The sequence below is a fragment of the Lissotriton helveticus genome, chromosome 6, assembly GCF_964261635.1.
Source record: "Lissotriton helveticus chromosome 6, aLisHel1.1, whole genome shotgun sequence".
In the NCBI taxonomy this organism is placed as follows: domain Eukaryota; kingdom Metazoa; phylum Chordata; class Amphibia; order Caudata; family Salamandridae; genus Lissotriton; species Lissotriton helveticus.
In genome coordinates this window covers 1996745884-1996761995 of record NC_136067.1, presented here as the reverse complement: position 1 = coordinate 1996761995, position 16112 = coordinate 1996745884, and the positions used below count along the sequence as shown (strand labels likewise).

The 16112-nt window shown below is 58.6% G+C and overlaps 1 protein-coding gene across 1 annotated transcript in view; it reads left to right on the top strand.

The window, feature by feature from the left end:
* Positions 1 to 16112, top strand: part of LOC144761997 (fucolectin-like) — a 1241072-nt gene that overhangs the window by 940636 nt on the left and 284324 nt on the right. The gene's annotated exons all lie outside the window — the stretch shown is intronic.

Genomic DNA, 16112 nt, shown 5'->3' with positions numbered 1-16112 from the left:
GAGAGCTGTGTGGGATGTGAGATCTGTGTGGGCTGTGAAAGCTGTATGGGCTGTGAGAGCTGTGAGAGCTATGTGAGGTGTGAGAGCTGTGTGGGCAGTGAGAGCGGTGTGGGCTGTGAGCTGTGTGGGCTGTGAGCTGTGTGGGCTGTGAGAGCTGTGAAAGCTCTGTGGGCTGTGAGAGCTGTGTGGGCTGTGAGAGCTGTGTGTGCTGTGAGAGCTGTGTAGGCTATGAGAGCTCTGAGAGCTGCATGGGTTGTGAGAGCTGTGAGAGCTCTGTGGGATGTGAGCTGTGTGGGCTGTGAGGGCTGTGTGAGTCGTGAGAGCTGTGTGGGCTGTGAGAGCTGTGTGGGCTGTTAGAGCTGTGTGGGCTGTGAAAGTTTTGTGGGCTGTGAGGGCTGTGTGAGCTGTGAGAGCTGTGAGGCCTGTAAGAGCTGTGTGGGCTGTGATAGCTGTGTGTGCTGTGAGAGCTGTGTGGGCTGTGAGAGCTGTGTGGGCTGTGAGAGCTGTGAGAGCTGTGTGGGCTGTGAGAGCTGTGCAGGCTGTGAGAGCTGTGTGGGCTGTGAGAGTGTGGGCTGTGTGGGCTGTGAGAGCTGTGAGAGCTGTGTGGGCTGTGAGAGCTGTGTGGGCTGTGAGAGCTGTATGGGCTGTGAGAGCTGTGAGAGCTCTGTGGGATGTGAGCTGTGTGAGGTGTGAGAGCTGTGTGGGCTGTGAGATCTGTGTGGGCTGTGAGCTGTGTGGGCTGTGAGCTGTGTGGGCTGTGAGAGCTGTGAGAGCTCTGTGGGCTGTGGGAGCTGTATGGGCTGTGAGAGCTGTGTGGGCTGTGAGAGCTGTATGGGCTGTGAGAGCTGTGAGACCTGTGTGGGATATGAGCTGTGTGGGCTGTGAAGGCTGTATGAGCTGTGAGAGCTGCGTGGGTTGTGAGAGCTGTGTTGGCTGTGTGGGCTGTGAGAGCTGTGACAGCTGTGTGGGCTGTGAGAGCTGTGTGGGCTGTGAGAGCTGTGTGGGCTGTGAGAGTGTGGGGTGTGTGGGCTGTGAGAGCTGTGTGGGCTGTGATGTGAGAGCTGTGTGGGCTGTGTGAGCTGTGAGAGGTGTGTGGGCTGTGAGAGCTGTGTGGGCTGTGAGCTGTGTGGGCTGTGAGAGCTGTGAGAGCTCTGTGGGCTGTGAGAGCTGTGTGGGCTGTGAACGCTATGTGGTCTGTATGGGCTGTGAGAGCTGTGTGGGCTGTGAGAGCTGTGTGGGCTGTGAGAGCTGTGTGAGCTGTGAGGGCTGTGAGGCCTGTGAGGGCTATGTGGGCTGTGAGAGCTGTGTGGGCTGTGAGAGCTGTGTGGGCTGTGAGAGCTGTATGGGCTGTGAGAGCTGTGTGGGATGTGAGCTGTGTGGGCTGTGAGCTGTGTGGGCTGTGAGGGCTGTGTGTGCTGTGAGAGCTGTGTGGGTTGTGAGAGCTGTGTGGGCTATGTGGGCTGTGAGAGCTGTGACAGCTGTGTGGGCTGTGAGAGCTGTGCGGGCTGTGAGAGCTGTGTGGGCTGTGAGAGTGTGGGGTGTGTGTGATGTGAGAGCCGTGTGGGCTGTGAGAGCTGTGTGGGCTGTGAGAGTCTGGGCTATGTGGGCTGTGAAAGCTGTGAGAGCTGTGGGGGCTGTGAGAGCTGTGTGCAGCTGTGTGAGCTGTGAGAGCTGTGTGGGCTATGAGAGCTGTGTGGGCTGTGAGTTGTGTGGGCTGTGAGAGCTGTGAGAGCTCTGTGGGCTGTGAGAGCTGTGTGGGCTGTGAGAGCTGTGTGGGCTGTGTGGGCTGAGAGAGCTGTGTGGGCTGTGAAAGCTGTGTGGGCTGTGAGCGCTGTGTGGGCTGTGAGGGTTGTGAGGCTTGTGAGAGCTATGTGGGCTGTGAGAGCTGTGTGGGCTTTTTGGGCTGTGAGAGCTGTGAGAGCTGTGTGGGCTGTGAGGGCTGTGAGGCCTGTGAGAGCTGTGTGGTCTGTGTGGGCTGTGTGAGCTGTGTGTGCTGTGAGTGCTGTGTGGGCTGTGAGAGCTGTGAGAGCTGTATGGGCTGTGAGAGCTGTGAGAGCTCTGTGGGATGTGAGCTGTGTGGCCTGTGAGGGCTGTGTGAGTTGTGAGAGCTGTGTGGGCTGTGAGAGCTGTGTGGGCTATGAGAGCTGTGCGGGCTGTGAGAGCTGTGTGGGTTGTGAGAGTGTGGGCTGTGTGGGCTGTGAGAGCTGTGAGAGCTGTGTGGGCTGTGAGAGCTGTGTGGGCTGTGAGAGCTGTATGGGCTGTTAGAGCTGTGAGAGATGTGTGGGATGTGAGCTGTGTGAAGTGTGAGAGCTGTGTGGGCTGTGAGAGCTGTGTGGGCTGTGAGCTGTGTGGGCTATGAGCTGTGTGGGCTGTGAGAGCTGTGAGAGCTCTGTGGGCTGTGAGAGCTGTGTGGGCTGTGAGAGCTGTGTGGGCTGTGAAAGCTGTATGGGCTGTGAGAGCTGTGATTGCTGTGTGGGATCTGAGCTGTGTGGGCTGTGAGGGCTGTGTGAGCTGTGAGAGCTGTGTGGGTTGTGAGAGCTGTGTGGGCTGTGTGGGCTGTGGGAGCTGTGACAGCTGTGTGGGCTGTGAGAGATGTGCGGGCTGTGAGAGCTGTGTGGGCTCTGAGAGTGTGGGGTGTGTGCGCTGTGATAGCTGTGTGGGCTGTGAGAGCTAAGTGGGCTGTGAGAGTGTGGGCTGTGTGGGCTGTGAGAGCTGTGAGAGCTGTGCTGGCTGTGAGAGCTATGTGGGCTGTGAGAGCTGTGTGGGCTGTGTGAGCTCTGAGAGCTGTGTGGGCTGTGAGAGCTGTGTGGGCTATGAGCTGTGTGGGCTGTGAGCTGTGTGGGCTGTGAGAGCTGTGAGAGCTCTGTGGGCTGTGAGAGCTATGTGGGCTGTGAGAGCTGTGTGGGCTGTGTGGGCTGTGAGAGCTGTGTGGGCTGTGAGAGCTATGTGGGCTGTGAGAGCTGTGTGGGCTGTGAGACCCGTGTGGGCTGTGAGGGCTGTGAGGCCTGTGAGAGCTATGTGGGCTGTGAGAGCTGTGTGGGCTGTGAGAGCTGTGTGGGCTGTGAGAGCTGTATGGGCTGTGAGACCTGTGAGAGCTGTGTGGGATGTGAGCTGTGTTGGCTGTGAGGGATGTGTGAGCTGTGAGAGCTGTGTGGGTTGTGAGAGCTGTGTGGGATGTGTGGTCTGTGAGAGCTGTGACAGCTGTGTGGGCTGTGAGAGCTGTGCGGGCTGTGAGAGCTTTGTGGGCTGTGAGAGTGTCGGCTGTGTGGGCTGTGAGAGCTGTGAGAGCTGTGTGTGCTGTGAGAGCTGTGTGGGCTGTGAGAGCTGTGAGAGCTGTATGGGCTGTGAGAGCTGTGAGAGCTCTGTGGGATGTGAGCTGTGTGGGCTGTGAGGGCTGTGTGAGTTGTGAGAGCTGGGTGGGCTGTGAGAGCTGTGTGGGCTGTGAGAGCTGTGTGGGCTGTGAGAGCTGTGAGAGCTGTGTGGGATGTGAGATCTGTGTGGGCTGTGAAAGCTGTATGGGCTGTGAGAGCTGTGAGAGATATGTGAGGTGTGAGAGCTGTGTGGGCAGTGAGAGCGGTGTGGGCTGTGAGCTGTGTGGGCTGTGAGCTGTGTGGGCTGTGAAAGCTGTGAGAGCTCTGTGGGCAGTGAGAGCTGTGTGGGCTGTGAGAGCTGTGTGTGCTGTGAGAGCTGTGTAGGCTATGAGAGCTCTGAGAGCTGCATGGGTTGTGAGAGCTGTGAGAGCTCTGTGGGATGTGAGCTGTGTGGGCTGTGAGGGCTGTGTGAGTCGTGAGAGCTGTGTGGGCTGTGAGAGCTGTGTGGGCTGTTAGAGCTGTGTGGGCTGTGAAAGTTTTGTGGGCTGTGAGGGCTGTGTGAGCTGTGAGAGCTGTGAGGCCTGTAAGAGCTGTGTGGGCTGTGATAGCTGTGTGTGCTGTGAGAGCTGTGAGAGCTCTGTGGGCTGTGAGAGCTGTGTGGGCTGTGAGAGCTGTGTGGGCTGTGAAAGCTGTATGGGCTGTGAGAGCTGTGATTGCTGTGTGGGATCTGAGCTGTGTGGGCTGTGAGGGCTGTGTGAGCTGTGAGAGCTGTGTGGGTTGTGAGAGCTGTGTGGGCTGTGTGGGCTGTGGGAGCTGTGACAGCTGTGTGGGCTGTGAGAGATGTGCGGGCTGTGAGAGCTGTGTGGGCTCTGAGAGTGTGGGGTGTGTGCGCTGTGATAGCTGTGTGGGCTGTGAGAGCTATGTGGGCTGTGAGAGTGTGGGCTGTGTGGGCTGTGAGAGCTGTGAGAGCTGTGCTGGCTGTGAGAGCTATGTGGGCTGTGAGAGCTGTGTGGGCTGTGTGAGCTCTGAGAGCTGTGTGGGCTGTGAGAGCTGTGTGGGCTATGAGCTGTGTGGGCTGTGAGCTGTGTGGGCTGTGAGAGCTCTGTGGGCTGTGAGAGCTATGTGGGCTGTGAGAGCTGTGTGGGCTGTGTGGGCTGTGAGAGCTGTGTGGGCTGTGAGAGCTATGTGGGCTGTGAGAGCTGTGTGGGCTGTGAGACCCGTGTGGGCTGTGAGGGCTGTGAGGCCTGTGAGAGCTATGTGGGCTGTGAGAGCTGTGTGGGCTGTGAGAGCTGTGTGGGCTGTGAGAGCTGTATGGGCTGTGAGACCTGTGAGAGCTGTGTGGGATGTGAGCTGTGTTGGCTGTGAGGGATGTGTGAGCTGTGAGAGCTGTGTGGGTTGTGAGAGCTGTGTGGGATGTGTGGTCTGTGAGAGCTGTGACAGCTGTGTGGGCTGTGAGAGCTGTGCGGGCTGTGAGAGCTTTGTGGGCTGTGAGAGTGTCGGCTGTGTGGGCTGTGAGAGCTGTGAGAGCTGTGTGTGCTGTGAGAGCTGTGTGGGCTGTGAGAGCTGTGAGAGCTGTATGGGCTGTGAGAGCTCTGTGGGATGTGAGCTGTGTGGGCTGTGAGGGCTGTGTGAGTTGTGAGAGCTGGGTGGGCTGTGAGAGCTGTGTGGGCTGTGAGAGCTGTGTGGGCTGTGAGAGCTGTGAGAGCTGTGTGGGATGTGAGATCTGTGTGGGCTGTGAAAGCTGTATGGGCTGTGAGAGCTGTGAGAGATATGTGAGGTGTGAGAGCTGTGTGGGCAGTGAGAGCGGTGTGGGCTGTGAGCTGTGTGGGCTGTGAGCTGTGTGGGCTGTGAGAGCTGTGAGAGCTCTGTGGGCAGTGAGAGCTGTGTGGGCTGTGAGAGCTGTGTGTGCTGTGAGAGCTGTGTAGGCTATGAGAGCTCTGAGAGCTGCATGGGTTGTGAGAGCTGTGAGAGCTCTGTGGGATGTGAGCTGTGTGGGCTGTGAGGGCTGTGTGAGTCGTGAGAGCTGTGTGGGCTGTGAGAGCTGTGTGGGCTGTTAGAGCTGTGTGGGCTGTGAAAGTTTTGTGGGCTGTGAGGGCTGTGTGAGCTGTGAGAGCTGTGAGGCCTGTAAGAGCTGTGTGGGCTGTGATAGCTGTGTGTGCTGTGAGAGCTGTGTGGGCTGTGAGAGCTGTGTGGGCTGTGTGGGCTGTGAGAGCTGTGAGAGCTGTGTGGGCTGTGAGAGCTGTGCAGGCTGTGAGAGCTGTGTGGGCTGTGAGAGTGTGGGCTGTGTGGGCTGTGAGAGCTGTGAGAGCTGTGTGGGCTGTGAGAGCTGTGTGGGCTGTGAGAGCTGTATGGGCTGTGAGAGCTGTGAGAGCTCTGTGGGATGTGAGCTGTGTGAGGTGTGAGAGCTGTGTGGGCTGTGAGATCTGTGTGGGCTGTGAGCTGTGTGGGCTGTGAGCTGTGTGGGCTGTGAGAGCTGTGAGAGCTCTGTGGGCTGTGAGAGCTGTATGGGCTGTGAGAGCTGTGTGGGCTGTGAGAGCTGTATGGGCTGTGAGAGCTGTGAGACCTGTGTGGGATATGAGCTGTGTGGGCTGTGAGGGCTGTATGAGCTGTGAGAGCTGCATGGGTTGTGAGAGCTGTGTTGGCTGTGTGGACTGTGAGAGCTGTGACAGCTTTGTGGGCTGTGAGAGCTGTGTGGGCTGTGAGAGCTGTGTGGGCTGTGAGAGTGTGGGGTGTGTGGGCTGTGAGAGCTATGTGGGCTGTGAGAGCTGTGTGGGCTGTGAGAGTGTGGGCTGTGTGGGCTGTGAGAGCTGTGTGGGCTGTGAGAGCTGTGTGGGCTGTGATGTGAGAGCTGTGTGGGCTGTGTGAGCTGTGAGAGGTGTGTGGGCTGTGAGAGCTGTGTGGGCTGTGAGCTGTGTGGGCTGTGAGAGCTGTGAGAGCTCTGTGGGCTGTGAGAGCTGTGTGGGCTGTGAACGCTATGTGGTCTGTATGGGCTGTGAGAGCTGTGTGGGCTGTGAGAGCTGTGTGGGCTGTGAGAGCTGTGTGAGCTGTGAGGGCTGTGAGGCCTGTGAGGGCTATGTGGGCTGTGAGAGCTGTGTGGGCTGTGAGAGCTGTGTGGGCTGTGAGAGCTGTATGGGCTGTGAGAGCTGTGTGGGATGTGAGCTGTGTGGGCTGTGAGCTGTGAGAGTGTGGGGTGTGTGTGCTGTGAGAGCTGTGTGGGCTGTGAGAGCTGTGTGGGCTGTGTGAGCTGTGAGAGCTGTGTGGGCTGTGAGAGCTGTGTGGGCTGTGAGCTGAGTGGGCTGTGAGCTGTGTGGGCTGTGAGAGTTGTGAGAGCTGCGTGGTCTGTGAGTGCTGTTTGGGCTGTGAGAGCTGTGTGGGCTGTGAGAGTGTGGGCTGTGAGGGCTGTGAGAGCTTTGAGAGATGTGTGGGCTGTGAGAGCTTTGTGGGCTGTGAGAGCTGTGACAGCTGTGTGGGCTGTGAGAGCTGTGCGGGCTGTGAGAGCTGTGTGGGCTGTAGGAGTGTGGGGTGTGTGTGATGTGAGAGCCGTGTGGGCTGTGAGAGCTGTGTGGGCTGTGAGAGTCTGGGCTATGTGGGCTGTGAAAGCTGTGAGAGCTGTGGGGGCTGTGAGAGCTGTGTGCAGCTGTGTGAGCTGTGAGAGCTGTGTGGGCTATGAGAGCTGTGTGGGCTGTGAGTTGTGTGGGCTGTGAGAGCTGTGAGAGCTCTGTGGGCTGTGAGAGCTGTGTGGGCTGTGAGAGCTGTGTGGGCTGTGTGGGCTGTGAGAGCTGTGTGGGCTGTGAAAGCTGTGTGGGCTGTGAGCGCTGTGTGGGCTGTGAGGGTTGTGAGGCTTGTGAGAGCTATGTGGGCTGTGAGAGCTGTGTGGGCTGTGAGAGCTGTGTGGGCTGTGAGAGCTGTATGGGCTGTGAGAGCTGTGAGAGCTGTGTAGGATGTGAGCTGTGTGGGCTGTGAGGGCTGTGTGAGCTGTGAGAGCTGTGTGGGTTGTGAGAGCTGTGTTGGCTTTTTGGGCTGTGAGAGCTGTGACAGCTGTGTGGGCTGTGAGGGCTGTGAGGCCTGTGAGAGCTGTGTGGTCTGTGTGGGCTGTGTGAGCTGTGTGTGCTGTGAGAGCTGTGTGGGCTGTGAGAGCTGTGAGAGCTGTATGGGCTGTGAGAGCTGTGAGAGCTCTGTGGAATGAGAGCTGTGTGGCCTGTGAGGGCTGTGTGAGTTGTGAGAGCTGTGTGGGCTGTGAGAGCTGTGTGGGCTGTGAGAGCTGTGCGGGCTGTGAGAGCTGTGTGGGTTGTGAGAGTGTGGGCTGTGAGAGCTGTGAGAGCTGTGTCGGCTGTGAGAGCTGTGTGGGCTGTGAGAGCTGTATGGGCTGTGAGAGCTGTGAGAGATGTGTGGGATGTGAGCTGTGTGAGGTATGAGAGGTGTGTGGGCTGTGAGAGCTGTGTGGGCTGTGAGCTGTGTGGGCTATGAGCTGTGTGGGCTGTGAGAGCTGTGAGAGCTCTGTGGGCTGTGAGAGCAGTGTGGGCTGTGAGAGCTGTGTGGGCTGTGAAAGCTGTATGGGCTGTGAGAGCTGTGATTGCTGTGTGGGATCTGAGCTGTGTGGGCTGTGAGGGCTGTGTGAGCTGTGAGAGCTGTGTGGGTTGTGAGAGCTGTGTGGGCTGTGTGGGCTGTGAGAGTTGTGACAGCTGTGTGGGCTGTGAGAGATGTGCGGGCTGTGAGAGCTGTGTGGGCTCTGAGAGTGTGGGGGGTGTGCGCTGTGATAGCTGTGTGGGCTGTGAGAGCTATGTGGGCTGTGAGAGTGTGGGCTGTGTGGGCTGTGAGAGCTGTGAGAGCTGTGCTGGCTGTGAGAGCTATGTGGGCTGTGAGAGCTGTGTGGGCTGTGTGAGCTCTGAGAGCTGTGTGGGCTGTGAGAGCTGTGTGGGCTATGAGCTGTGTGGGCTGTGAGCTGTGTGGGCTGTGAGAGCTGTGAGAGCACTGTGGGCTGTGAGAGCTATGTGGGCAGTGAGAGCTGTGTGGGCTGTGTGGGCTGTGAGAGCTGTGTGGGCTGTGAGAGCTATGTGGGCTGTGAGAGCTGTGTGGGCTGTGAGACCCGTGTGGGCTGTGAGGGCTGTGAGGCCTGTGAGAGCTATGTGGGCTGTGAGAGCTGTGTGGGCTGTGAGAGCTGTGTGGGCTGTGAGAGCTGTATGGGCTGTGAGAGCTGTGAGAGCTGTGTGGGATGTGAGCTGTGTTGGCTGTGAGGGATGTGTGAGCTGTGAGAGCTGTGTGGGTTGAGAGAGCTGTGTGGGATGTGTGGTCTGTGAGAGCTGTGACAGCTGTGTGGGCTGTGAGAGCTGTGCGGGCTGTGAGAGCTTTGTGGGCTGTGAGAGTGTCGGCTGTGTGGGCTGTGAGAGCTGTGAGAGCTGTGTGGGCTGTGAGAGCTGTGTGGGCTGTGTGGGCTGTGAGAGCTGTGTGGGCTGTGAGAGCTGTGTGGGCTGTGTGGGCTGTGTGGGCTGTGAGAGCTGTGTGGGCTGTGAACGTTTTGTGGGCTGTGAGGGCTGTGTAGGCTGTGAGGGCTGTGAGGCTTGTGAGAGCTGTGTGGGCTGTGAGAGCTGTGTGTGCTGTGAAAGCTGTGTGGGCTGTGAGAGCTGTGAGAGATGTACGGGCAGTGAGAGCTGTGAGAGCTCTGTGGGATGTGAGCTGTGTGGGCTGTGAGGGCTGAGTGAGCTGTGAGAGCTGTGTGGGCTGTGAGAGCTGTGTGGGCTGTGAGAGCTGTGTGGGCTATGAGAGCTGTGTGGGCTGTGAGTGTGTTAACTGTGTGGGCTGTGAGAGCTGTGAGAGCTGTGTGGGCTGTGAGAGCTGTGTGGGCTGTGAGAGCTGTATAGGCTGTGAGAGCTGTGAGAGCTGTGTGGGATGTGAGCTGTGTGAGGTGTGAGAGCTGTGTGGGCTGTGAGAGCTGTGAGCTGTGTGGGCTTTGAGAGCTGTGAGAGCTCTGTGGGCTGTGAGAGCTGTGTGGGCTGTGAGAGCTGTGTGGGCTGTGAGAGCTGTATGAGCTGTGAGAGCTGTGAGAGTTGTGTGGGATATGAGCTGTGTGGGCTTTGAGGGCTGTGTGAGCTATGAGAGCTGTGTGGGTTGTGGGAGCTGTGTGGGATGTGAGAGCTGTGACAGCTGTGTCGGCTGTGAGAGCTGTGTGGGCTGTGAGAGCTGTGTGGGCTGTGAGAGTGTGGGGGTGTGGGCTGTGAGAGCTGTGAGAGCTGTGTGGGCTGTGAGAGCTGTGTGGGCTGTGAGAGCTGTGTGGGCTGTGAGAGCTGTGTGTGCTATGAGAGTTTTGTGGGCTGTGAGGGCTGTGAGAGCTGTGTGGGCTGTGAGGGCTGTGAGGCCTGTGAGAGCTGTGTGGGCTGTGTGGGCTGTGAGAGCTGTAACAGCTGTGTGGGCTGTGATAGCTGTGCGGGCTGTGAGAGCTGTGTGGGCTGTGAGAGTGTGGGGTGTGTGTGCTGTGAGAGCTGTGTGGGCTGTGAGAGCTGTGTGGGCTGTGTGAGCTGTGAGAGCTGTGTGGGCTGTGAGAGCTGTGTGGGCTGTGAGCTGAGTGGGCTGTGAGCTGTGTGGGCTGTGAGAGCTGTGAGAGCTGCGTGGTCTGTGAGTGCTGTTTGGGCTGTGAGAGCTGTGTGGGCTGTGAGAGTGTGGGCTGTGAGGGCTGTGAGAGCTTTGAGAGATGTGTGGGCTGTGAGAGCTTTGTGGGCTGTGAGAGATTTATGGGCTGTGAGAGCTGTGTGGGATGTGAGCTGTGTGAGGTATGAGAGCTGTGTGGGCTGTGAGAGCTGTGTGGGCTGTGAGCTATGTGGGCTGTGAGCTGTGTGGGCTGTGAGAGCTGTGAGAGCTCTGTGGGCTGTGAGAGCTGTGTGGGCTGTGAGAGCTGTGTGGGCAGTGAGAGCTGTATGGGTTGTGAGAGCTGTGAGAGCTGTGTGGGATATGAGCTGTGTGGGCTGTGAGGGCTGTATGGGCTGTGAGAGCTGTGAGAGTTGTGTGGGATATGAGCTGTGTGGGCTTTGAGGGCTGTGTGAGCTATGAGAGCTGTGTGGGTTGTGGGAGCTGTGTGGGATGTGAGAGCTGTGACAGCTGTGTCGGCTGTGAGAGCTGTGTGGGCTGTGAGAGCTGTGTGGGCTGTGAGAGTGTGGGGGTGTGGGCTGTGAGAGCTGTGAGAGCTGTGTGGGCTGTGAGAGCTGTGTGGGCTGTGAGAGCTCTGTGGGCTGTGTGGGCTGTGAGAGCTGTGTGTGCTATGAGAGTTTTGTGGGCTGTGAGGGCTGTGAGAGCTGTGTGGGCTGTGAGGGCTGTGAGGCCTGTGAGAGCTGTGTGGGCTGTGTGGGCTGTGAGAGCTGTAACAGCTGTGTGGGCTGTGATAGCTGTGCGGGCTGTGAGAGCTGTGTGGGCTGTGAGAGTGTGGGGTGTGTGTGCTGTGAGAGCTGTGTGGGCTGTGAGAGCTGTGTGGGCTGTGTGAGCTGTGAGAGCTGTGTGGGCTGTGAGAGCTGTGTGGGCTGTGAGCTGTGTGGGCTGTGAGAGCTGTGAGAGCTGCGTGGTCTGTGAGTGCTGTTTGGGCTGTGAGAGCTGTGTGGGCTGTGAGAGTGTGGGCTGTGAGGGCTGTGAGAGCTTTGAGAGATGTGTGGGCTGTGAGAGCTTTGTGGGCTGTGAGAGCTGTGACAGCTGTGTGGGCTGTGAGAGCTGTGCGGGCTGTGAGAGCTGTGTGGGCTGTAGGAGTGTGGGGTGTGTGTGATGTGAGAGCCGTGTGGGCTGTGAGAGCTGTGTGGGCTGTGAGAGTCTGGGCTATGTGGGCTGTGAAAGCTGTGAGAGCTGTGGGGGCTGTGAGAGCTGTGTGCAGCTGTGTGAGCTGTGAGAGCTGTGTGGGCTATGAGAGCTGTGTGGGCTGTGAGTTGTGTGGGCTGTGAGAGCTGTGAGAGCTCTGTGGGCTGTGAGAGCTGTGTGGGCTGTGAGAGCTGTGTGGGCTGTGTGGGCTGTGAGAGCTGTGTGGGCTGTGAAAGCTGTGTGGGCTGTGAGCGCTGTGTGGGCTGTGAGGGTTGTGAGGCTTGTGAGAGCTATGTGGGCTGTGAGAGCTGTGTGGGCTGTGAGAGCTGTGTGGGCTGTGAGAGCTGTATGGGCTGTGAGAGCTGTGAGAGCTGTGTAGGATGTGAGCTGTGTGGGCTGTGAGGGCTGTGTGAGCTGTGAGAGCTGTGTGGGTTGTGAGAGCTGTGTTGGCTTTTTGGGCTGTGAGAGCTGTGACAGCTGTGTGGGCTGTGAGGGCTGTGAGGCCTGTGAGAGCTGTGTGGTCTGTGTGGGCTGTGTGAGCTGTGTGTGCTGTGAGAGCTGTGTGGGCTGTGAGAGCTGTGAGAGCTGTATGGGCTGTGAGAGCTGTGAGAGCTCTGTGGGATGAGAGCTGTGTGGCCTGTGAGGGCTGTGTGAGTTGTGAGAGCTGTGTGGGCTGTGAGAGCTGTGTGGGCTGTGAGAGCTGTGCGGGCTGTGAGAGCTGTGTGGGTTGTGAGAGTGTGGGCTGTGAGAGCTGTGAGAGCTGTGTGGGCTGTGAGAGCTGTGTGGGCTGTGAGAGCTGTATGGGCTGTGAGAGCTGTGAGAGATGTGTGGGATGTGAGCTGTGTGAGGTATGAGAGGTGTGTGGGCTGTGAGAGCTGTGTGGGCTGTGAGCTGTGTGGGCTATGAGCTGTGTGGGCTGTGAGAGCTGTGAGAGCTCTGTGGGCTGTGAGAGCAGTGTGGGCTGTGAGAGCTGTGTGGGCTGTGAAAGCTGTATGGGCTGTGAGAGCTGTGATTGCTGTGTGGGATCTGAGCTGTGTGGGCTGTGAGGGCTGTGTGAGCTGTGAGAGCTGTGTGGGTTGTGAGAGCTGTGTGGGCTGTGTGGGCTGTGAGAGCTGTGACAGCTGTGTGGGCTGTGAGAGATGTGCGGTCTGTGAGAGCTGTGTGGGCTCTGAGAGTGTGGGGAGTGTGCGCTGTGATAGCTGTGTGGGCTGTGAGAGCTATGTGGGCTGTGAGAGTGTGGGCTGTGTGGGCTGTGAGAGCTGTGAGAGCTGTGCTGGCTGTGAGAGCTATGTGGGCTGTGAGAGCTGTGTGGGCTGTGTGAGCTCTGAGAGCTGTGTGGGCTGTGAGAGCTGTGTGGGCTATGAGCTGTGTGGGCTGTGAGCTGTGTGGGCTGTGAGAGCTGTGAGAGCACTGTGGGCTGTGAGAGCTATGTGGGCAGTGAGAGCTGTGTGGGCTGTGTGGGCTGTGAGAGCTGTGTGGGCTGTGAGAGCTATGTGGGCTGTGAGAGCTGTGTGGGCTGTGAGACCCGTGTGGGCTGTGAGGGCTGTGAGGCCTGTGAGAGCTATGTGGGCTGTGAGAGCTGTGTGGGCTGTGAGAGCTGTGTGGGCTGTGAGAGCTGTATGGGCTGTGAGAGCTGTGAGAGCTGTGTGGGATGTGAGCTGTGTTGGCTGTGAGGGATGTGTGAGCTGTGAGAGCTGTGTGGGTTGTGAGAGCTGTGTGGGATGTGTGGTCTGTGAGAGCTGTGACAGCTGTGTGGGCTGTGAGAGCTGTGCGGGCTGTGAGAGCTTTGTGGGCTGTGAGAGTGTCGGCTGTGTGGGCTGTGAGAGCTGTGAGAGCTGTGTGGGCTGTGAGAGCTGTGTGGGCTGTGTGGGCTGTGAGAGCTGTGTGGGCTGTGAGAGCTGTGTGGGCTGTGTGGGCTGTGTGGGCTGTGAGAGCTGTGTGGGCTGTGAATGTTTTGTGGGCTGTGAGGGCTGTGTAGGCTGTGAGGGCTGTGAGGCTTGTGAGAGCTGTGTGGGCTGTGAGAGCTGTGTGTGCTGTGAAAGCTGTGTGGGCTGTGAGAGCTGTGAGAGATGTATGGGCAGTGAGAGCTGTGAGAGCTCTGTGGGATGTGAGCTGTGTGGGCTGTGAGGGCTGAGTGAGCTGTGAGAGCTGTGTGGGCTGTGAGAGCTGTGTGGGCTGTGAGAGCTGTGTGGGCTATGAGAGCTGTGTGGGCTGTGAGTGTGTTAACTGTGTGGGCTGTGAGAGCTGTGAGAGCTGTGTGGGCTGTGAGAGCTGTGTGGGCTGTGAGAGCTGTATGGGCTGTGAGAGCTGTGAGAGCTGTGTGGGATGTGAGCTGTGTGAGGTGTGAGAGCTGTGTGGGCTGTGAGAGCTGTGTGGGCTGTGAGCTGTGTGGGCTGTGAGAGCTGTGAGAGCTCTGTGGGCTGTGAGATGTGTGTGGGCTGTGAGAGCTGTATGGGCTGTGAGAGCTGTATGGGCTGTGAGAGTTGTGAGAGTTGTGTGGGATATGAGCTGTGTGGGCTTTGAGGGCTGTGTGAGCTATGAGAGCTGTGTGGGTTGTGGGAGCTGTGTGGGATGTGAGAGCTGTGACAGCTGTGTCGGCTGTGAGAGCTGTGTGGGCTGTGAGAGCTGTGTGGGCTGTGAGAGTGTGGGGGTGTGGGCTGTGAGAGCTGTGAGAGCTGTGTGGGCTGTGAGAGCTGTGTGGGCTGTGAGAGCTGTGTGGGCTGTGAGAGCTGTGTGTGCTATGAGAGTTTTGTGGGCTGTGAGGGCTGTGAGAGCTGTGTGGGCTGTGAGGGCTGTGAGGCCTGTGAGAGCTGTGTGGGCTGTGTGGGCTGTGAGAGCTGTAACAGCTGTGTGGGCTGTGATAGCTGTGCGGGCTGTGAGAGCTGTGTGGGCTGTGAGAGTGTGGGGTGTGTGTGCTGTGAGAGCTGTGTGGGCTGTGAGAGCTGTGTGGGCTGTGTGAGCTGTGAGAGCTGTGTGGGCTGTGAGAGCTGTGTGGGCTGTGAGCTGAGTGGGCTGTGAGCTGTGTGGGCTGTGAGAGCTGTGAGAGCTGCGTGGTCTGTGAGTGCTGTTTGGGCTGTGAGAGCTGTGTGGGCTGTGAGAGTGTGGGCTGTGAGGGCTGTGAGAGCTTTGAGAGATGTGTGGGCTGTGAGAGCTTTGTGGGCTGTGAGAGATTTATGGGCTGTGAGAGCTGTGTGGGATGTGAGCTGTGTGAGGTATGAGAGCTGTGTGGGCTGTGAGAGCTGTGTGGGCTGTGAGCTATGTGGGCTGTGAGCTGTGTGGGCTGTGAGAGCTGTGAGAGCTCTGTGGGCTGTGAGAGCTGTGTGGGCTGTGAGAGCTGTGTGGGCAGTGAGAGCTGTATGGGTTGTGAGAGCTGTGAGAGCTATGTGGGATATGAGCTGTGTGGGCTGTGAGGGCTGTGTGAGCTGTGAGAGCTGTGTGGGTTGTGAGAGCTGTGAGAGATGTATGGGCAGTGAGAGCTGTGAGAGCTCTGTGGGATGTGAGCTGTGTGGGCTGTGAGGGCTGAGTGAGCTGTGAGAGCTGTGTGGGCTGTGAGAGCTGTGTGGGCTGTGAGAGCTGTGTGGGCTATGAGAGCTGTGTGGGCTGTGAGTGTGTTAACTGTGTGGGCTGTGAGAGCTGTGAGAGCTGTGTGGGCTGTGAGAGCTGTGTGGGCTGTGAGAGCTGTATGGGCTGTGAGAGCTGTGAGAGCTGTGTGGGATGTGAGCTGTGTGAGGTGTGAGAGCTGTGTGGGCTGTGAGAGCTGTGTGGGCTGTGAGCTGTGTGGGCTGTGAGCTGTGTGGGCTGTGAGAGCTGTGAGAGCTCTGTGGGCTGTGAGAGCTGTGTGGGCTGTGAGAGCTGTGTGGGCTGTGAGAGCTGTATGGGCTGTGAGAGCTGTGAGAGTTGTGTGGGATATGAGCTGTGTGGGCTTTGAGGGCTGTGTGAGCTATGAGAGCTGTGTGGGTTGTGGGAGCTGTGTGGGATGTGAGAGCTGTGACAGCTGTGTCGGCTGTGAGAGCTGTGTGGGCTGTGAGAGCTGTGTGGGCTGTGAGAGTGTGGGGGTGTGGGCTGTGAGAGCTGTGAGAGCTGTGTGGGCTGTGAGAGCTGTGTGGGCTGTGAGAGCTGTGTGGGCTGTGTGGGCTGTGAGAGCTGTGTGTGCTATGAGAGTTTTGTGGGCTGTGAGGGCTGTGAGAGCTGTGTGGGCTGTGAGGGCTGTGAGGCCTGTGAGAGCTGTGTGGGCTGTGTGGGCTGTGAGAGCTGTAACAGCTGTGTGGGCTGTGATAGCTGTGCGGGCTGTGAGAGCTGTGTGGGCTGTGAGAGTGTGGGGTGTGTGTGCTGTGAGAGCTGTGTGGGCTGTGAGAGCTGTGTGGGCTGTGTGAGCTGTGAGAGCTGTGTGGGCTGTGAGAGCTGTGTGGGCTGTGAGCTGAGTGGGCTGTGAGCTGTGTGGGCTGTGAGAGCTGTGAGAGCTGCGTGGTCTGTGAGTGCTGTTTGGGCTGTGAGAGCTGTGTGGGCTGTGAGAGTGTGGGCTGTGAGGGCTGTGAGAGCTTTGAGAGATGTGTGGGCTGTGAGAGCTTTGTGGGCTGTGAGAGATTTATGGGCTGTGAGAGCTGTGTGGGATGTGAGCTGTGTGAGGTATGAGAGCTGTGTGGGCTGTGAGAGCTGTGTGGGCTGTGAGCTATGTGGGCTGTGAGCTGTGTGGGCTGTGAGAGCTGTGAGAGCTCTGTGGGCTGTGAGAGCTGTGTGGGCTGTGAGAGCTGTGTGGGCAGTGAGAGCTGTATGGGTTGTGAGAGCTGTGAGAGCTGTGTGGGATATGAGCTGTGTGGGCTGTGAGGGCTGTGTGAGCTGTGAGAGCTGTGTGGGTTGTGAGAGCTGTGTGGGCTATGTGGGCTGTGAGAGCTGTGATAGCTGTGTGGGCTGTGAGAGCTGTGCGGGCTGTGTTGGCTGTGAGAGTGTGGGGTGTGTGTGATGTGAGAGCTGTGTGGGCTGTGAGAGTTGTGTGGGCTGTGAGAGTCTGGGCTGTGTGGGCTGTGAAAGCTG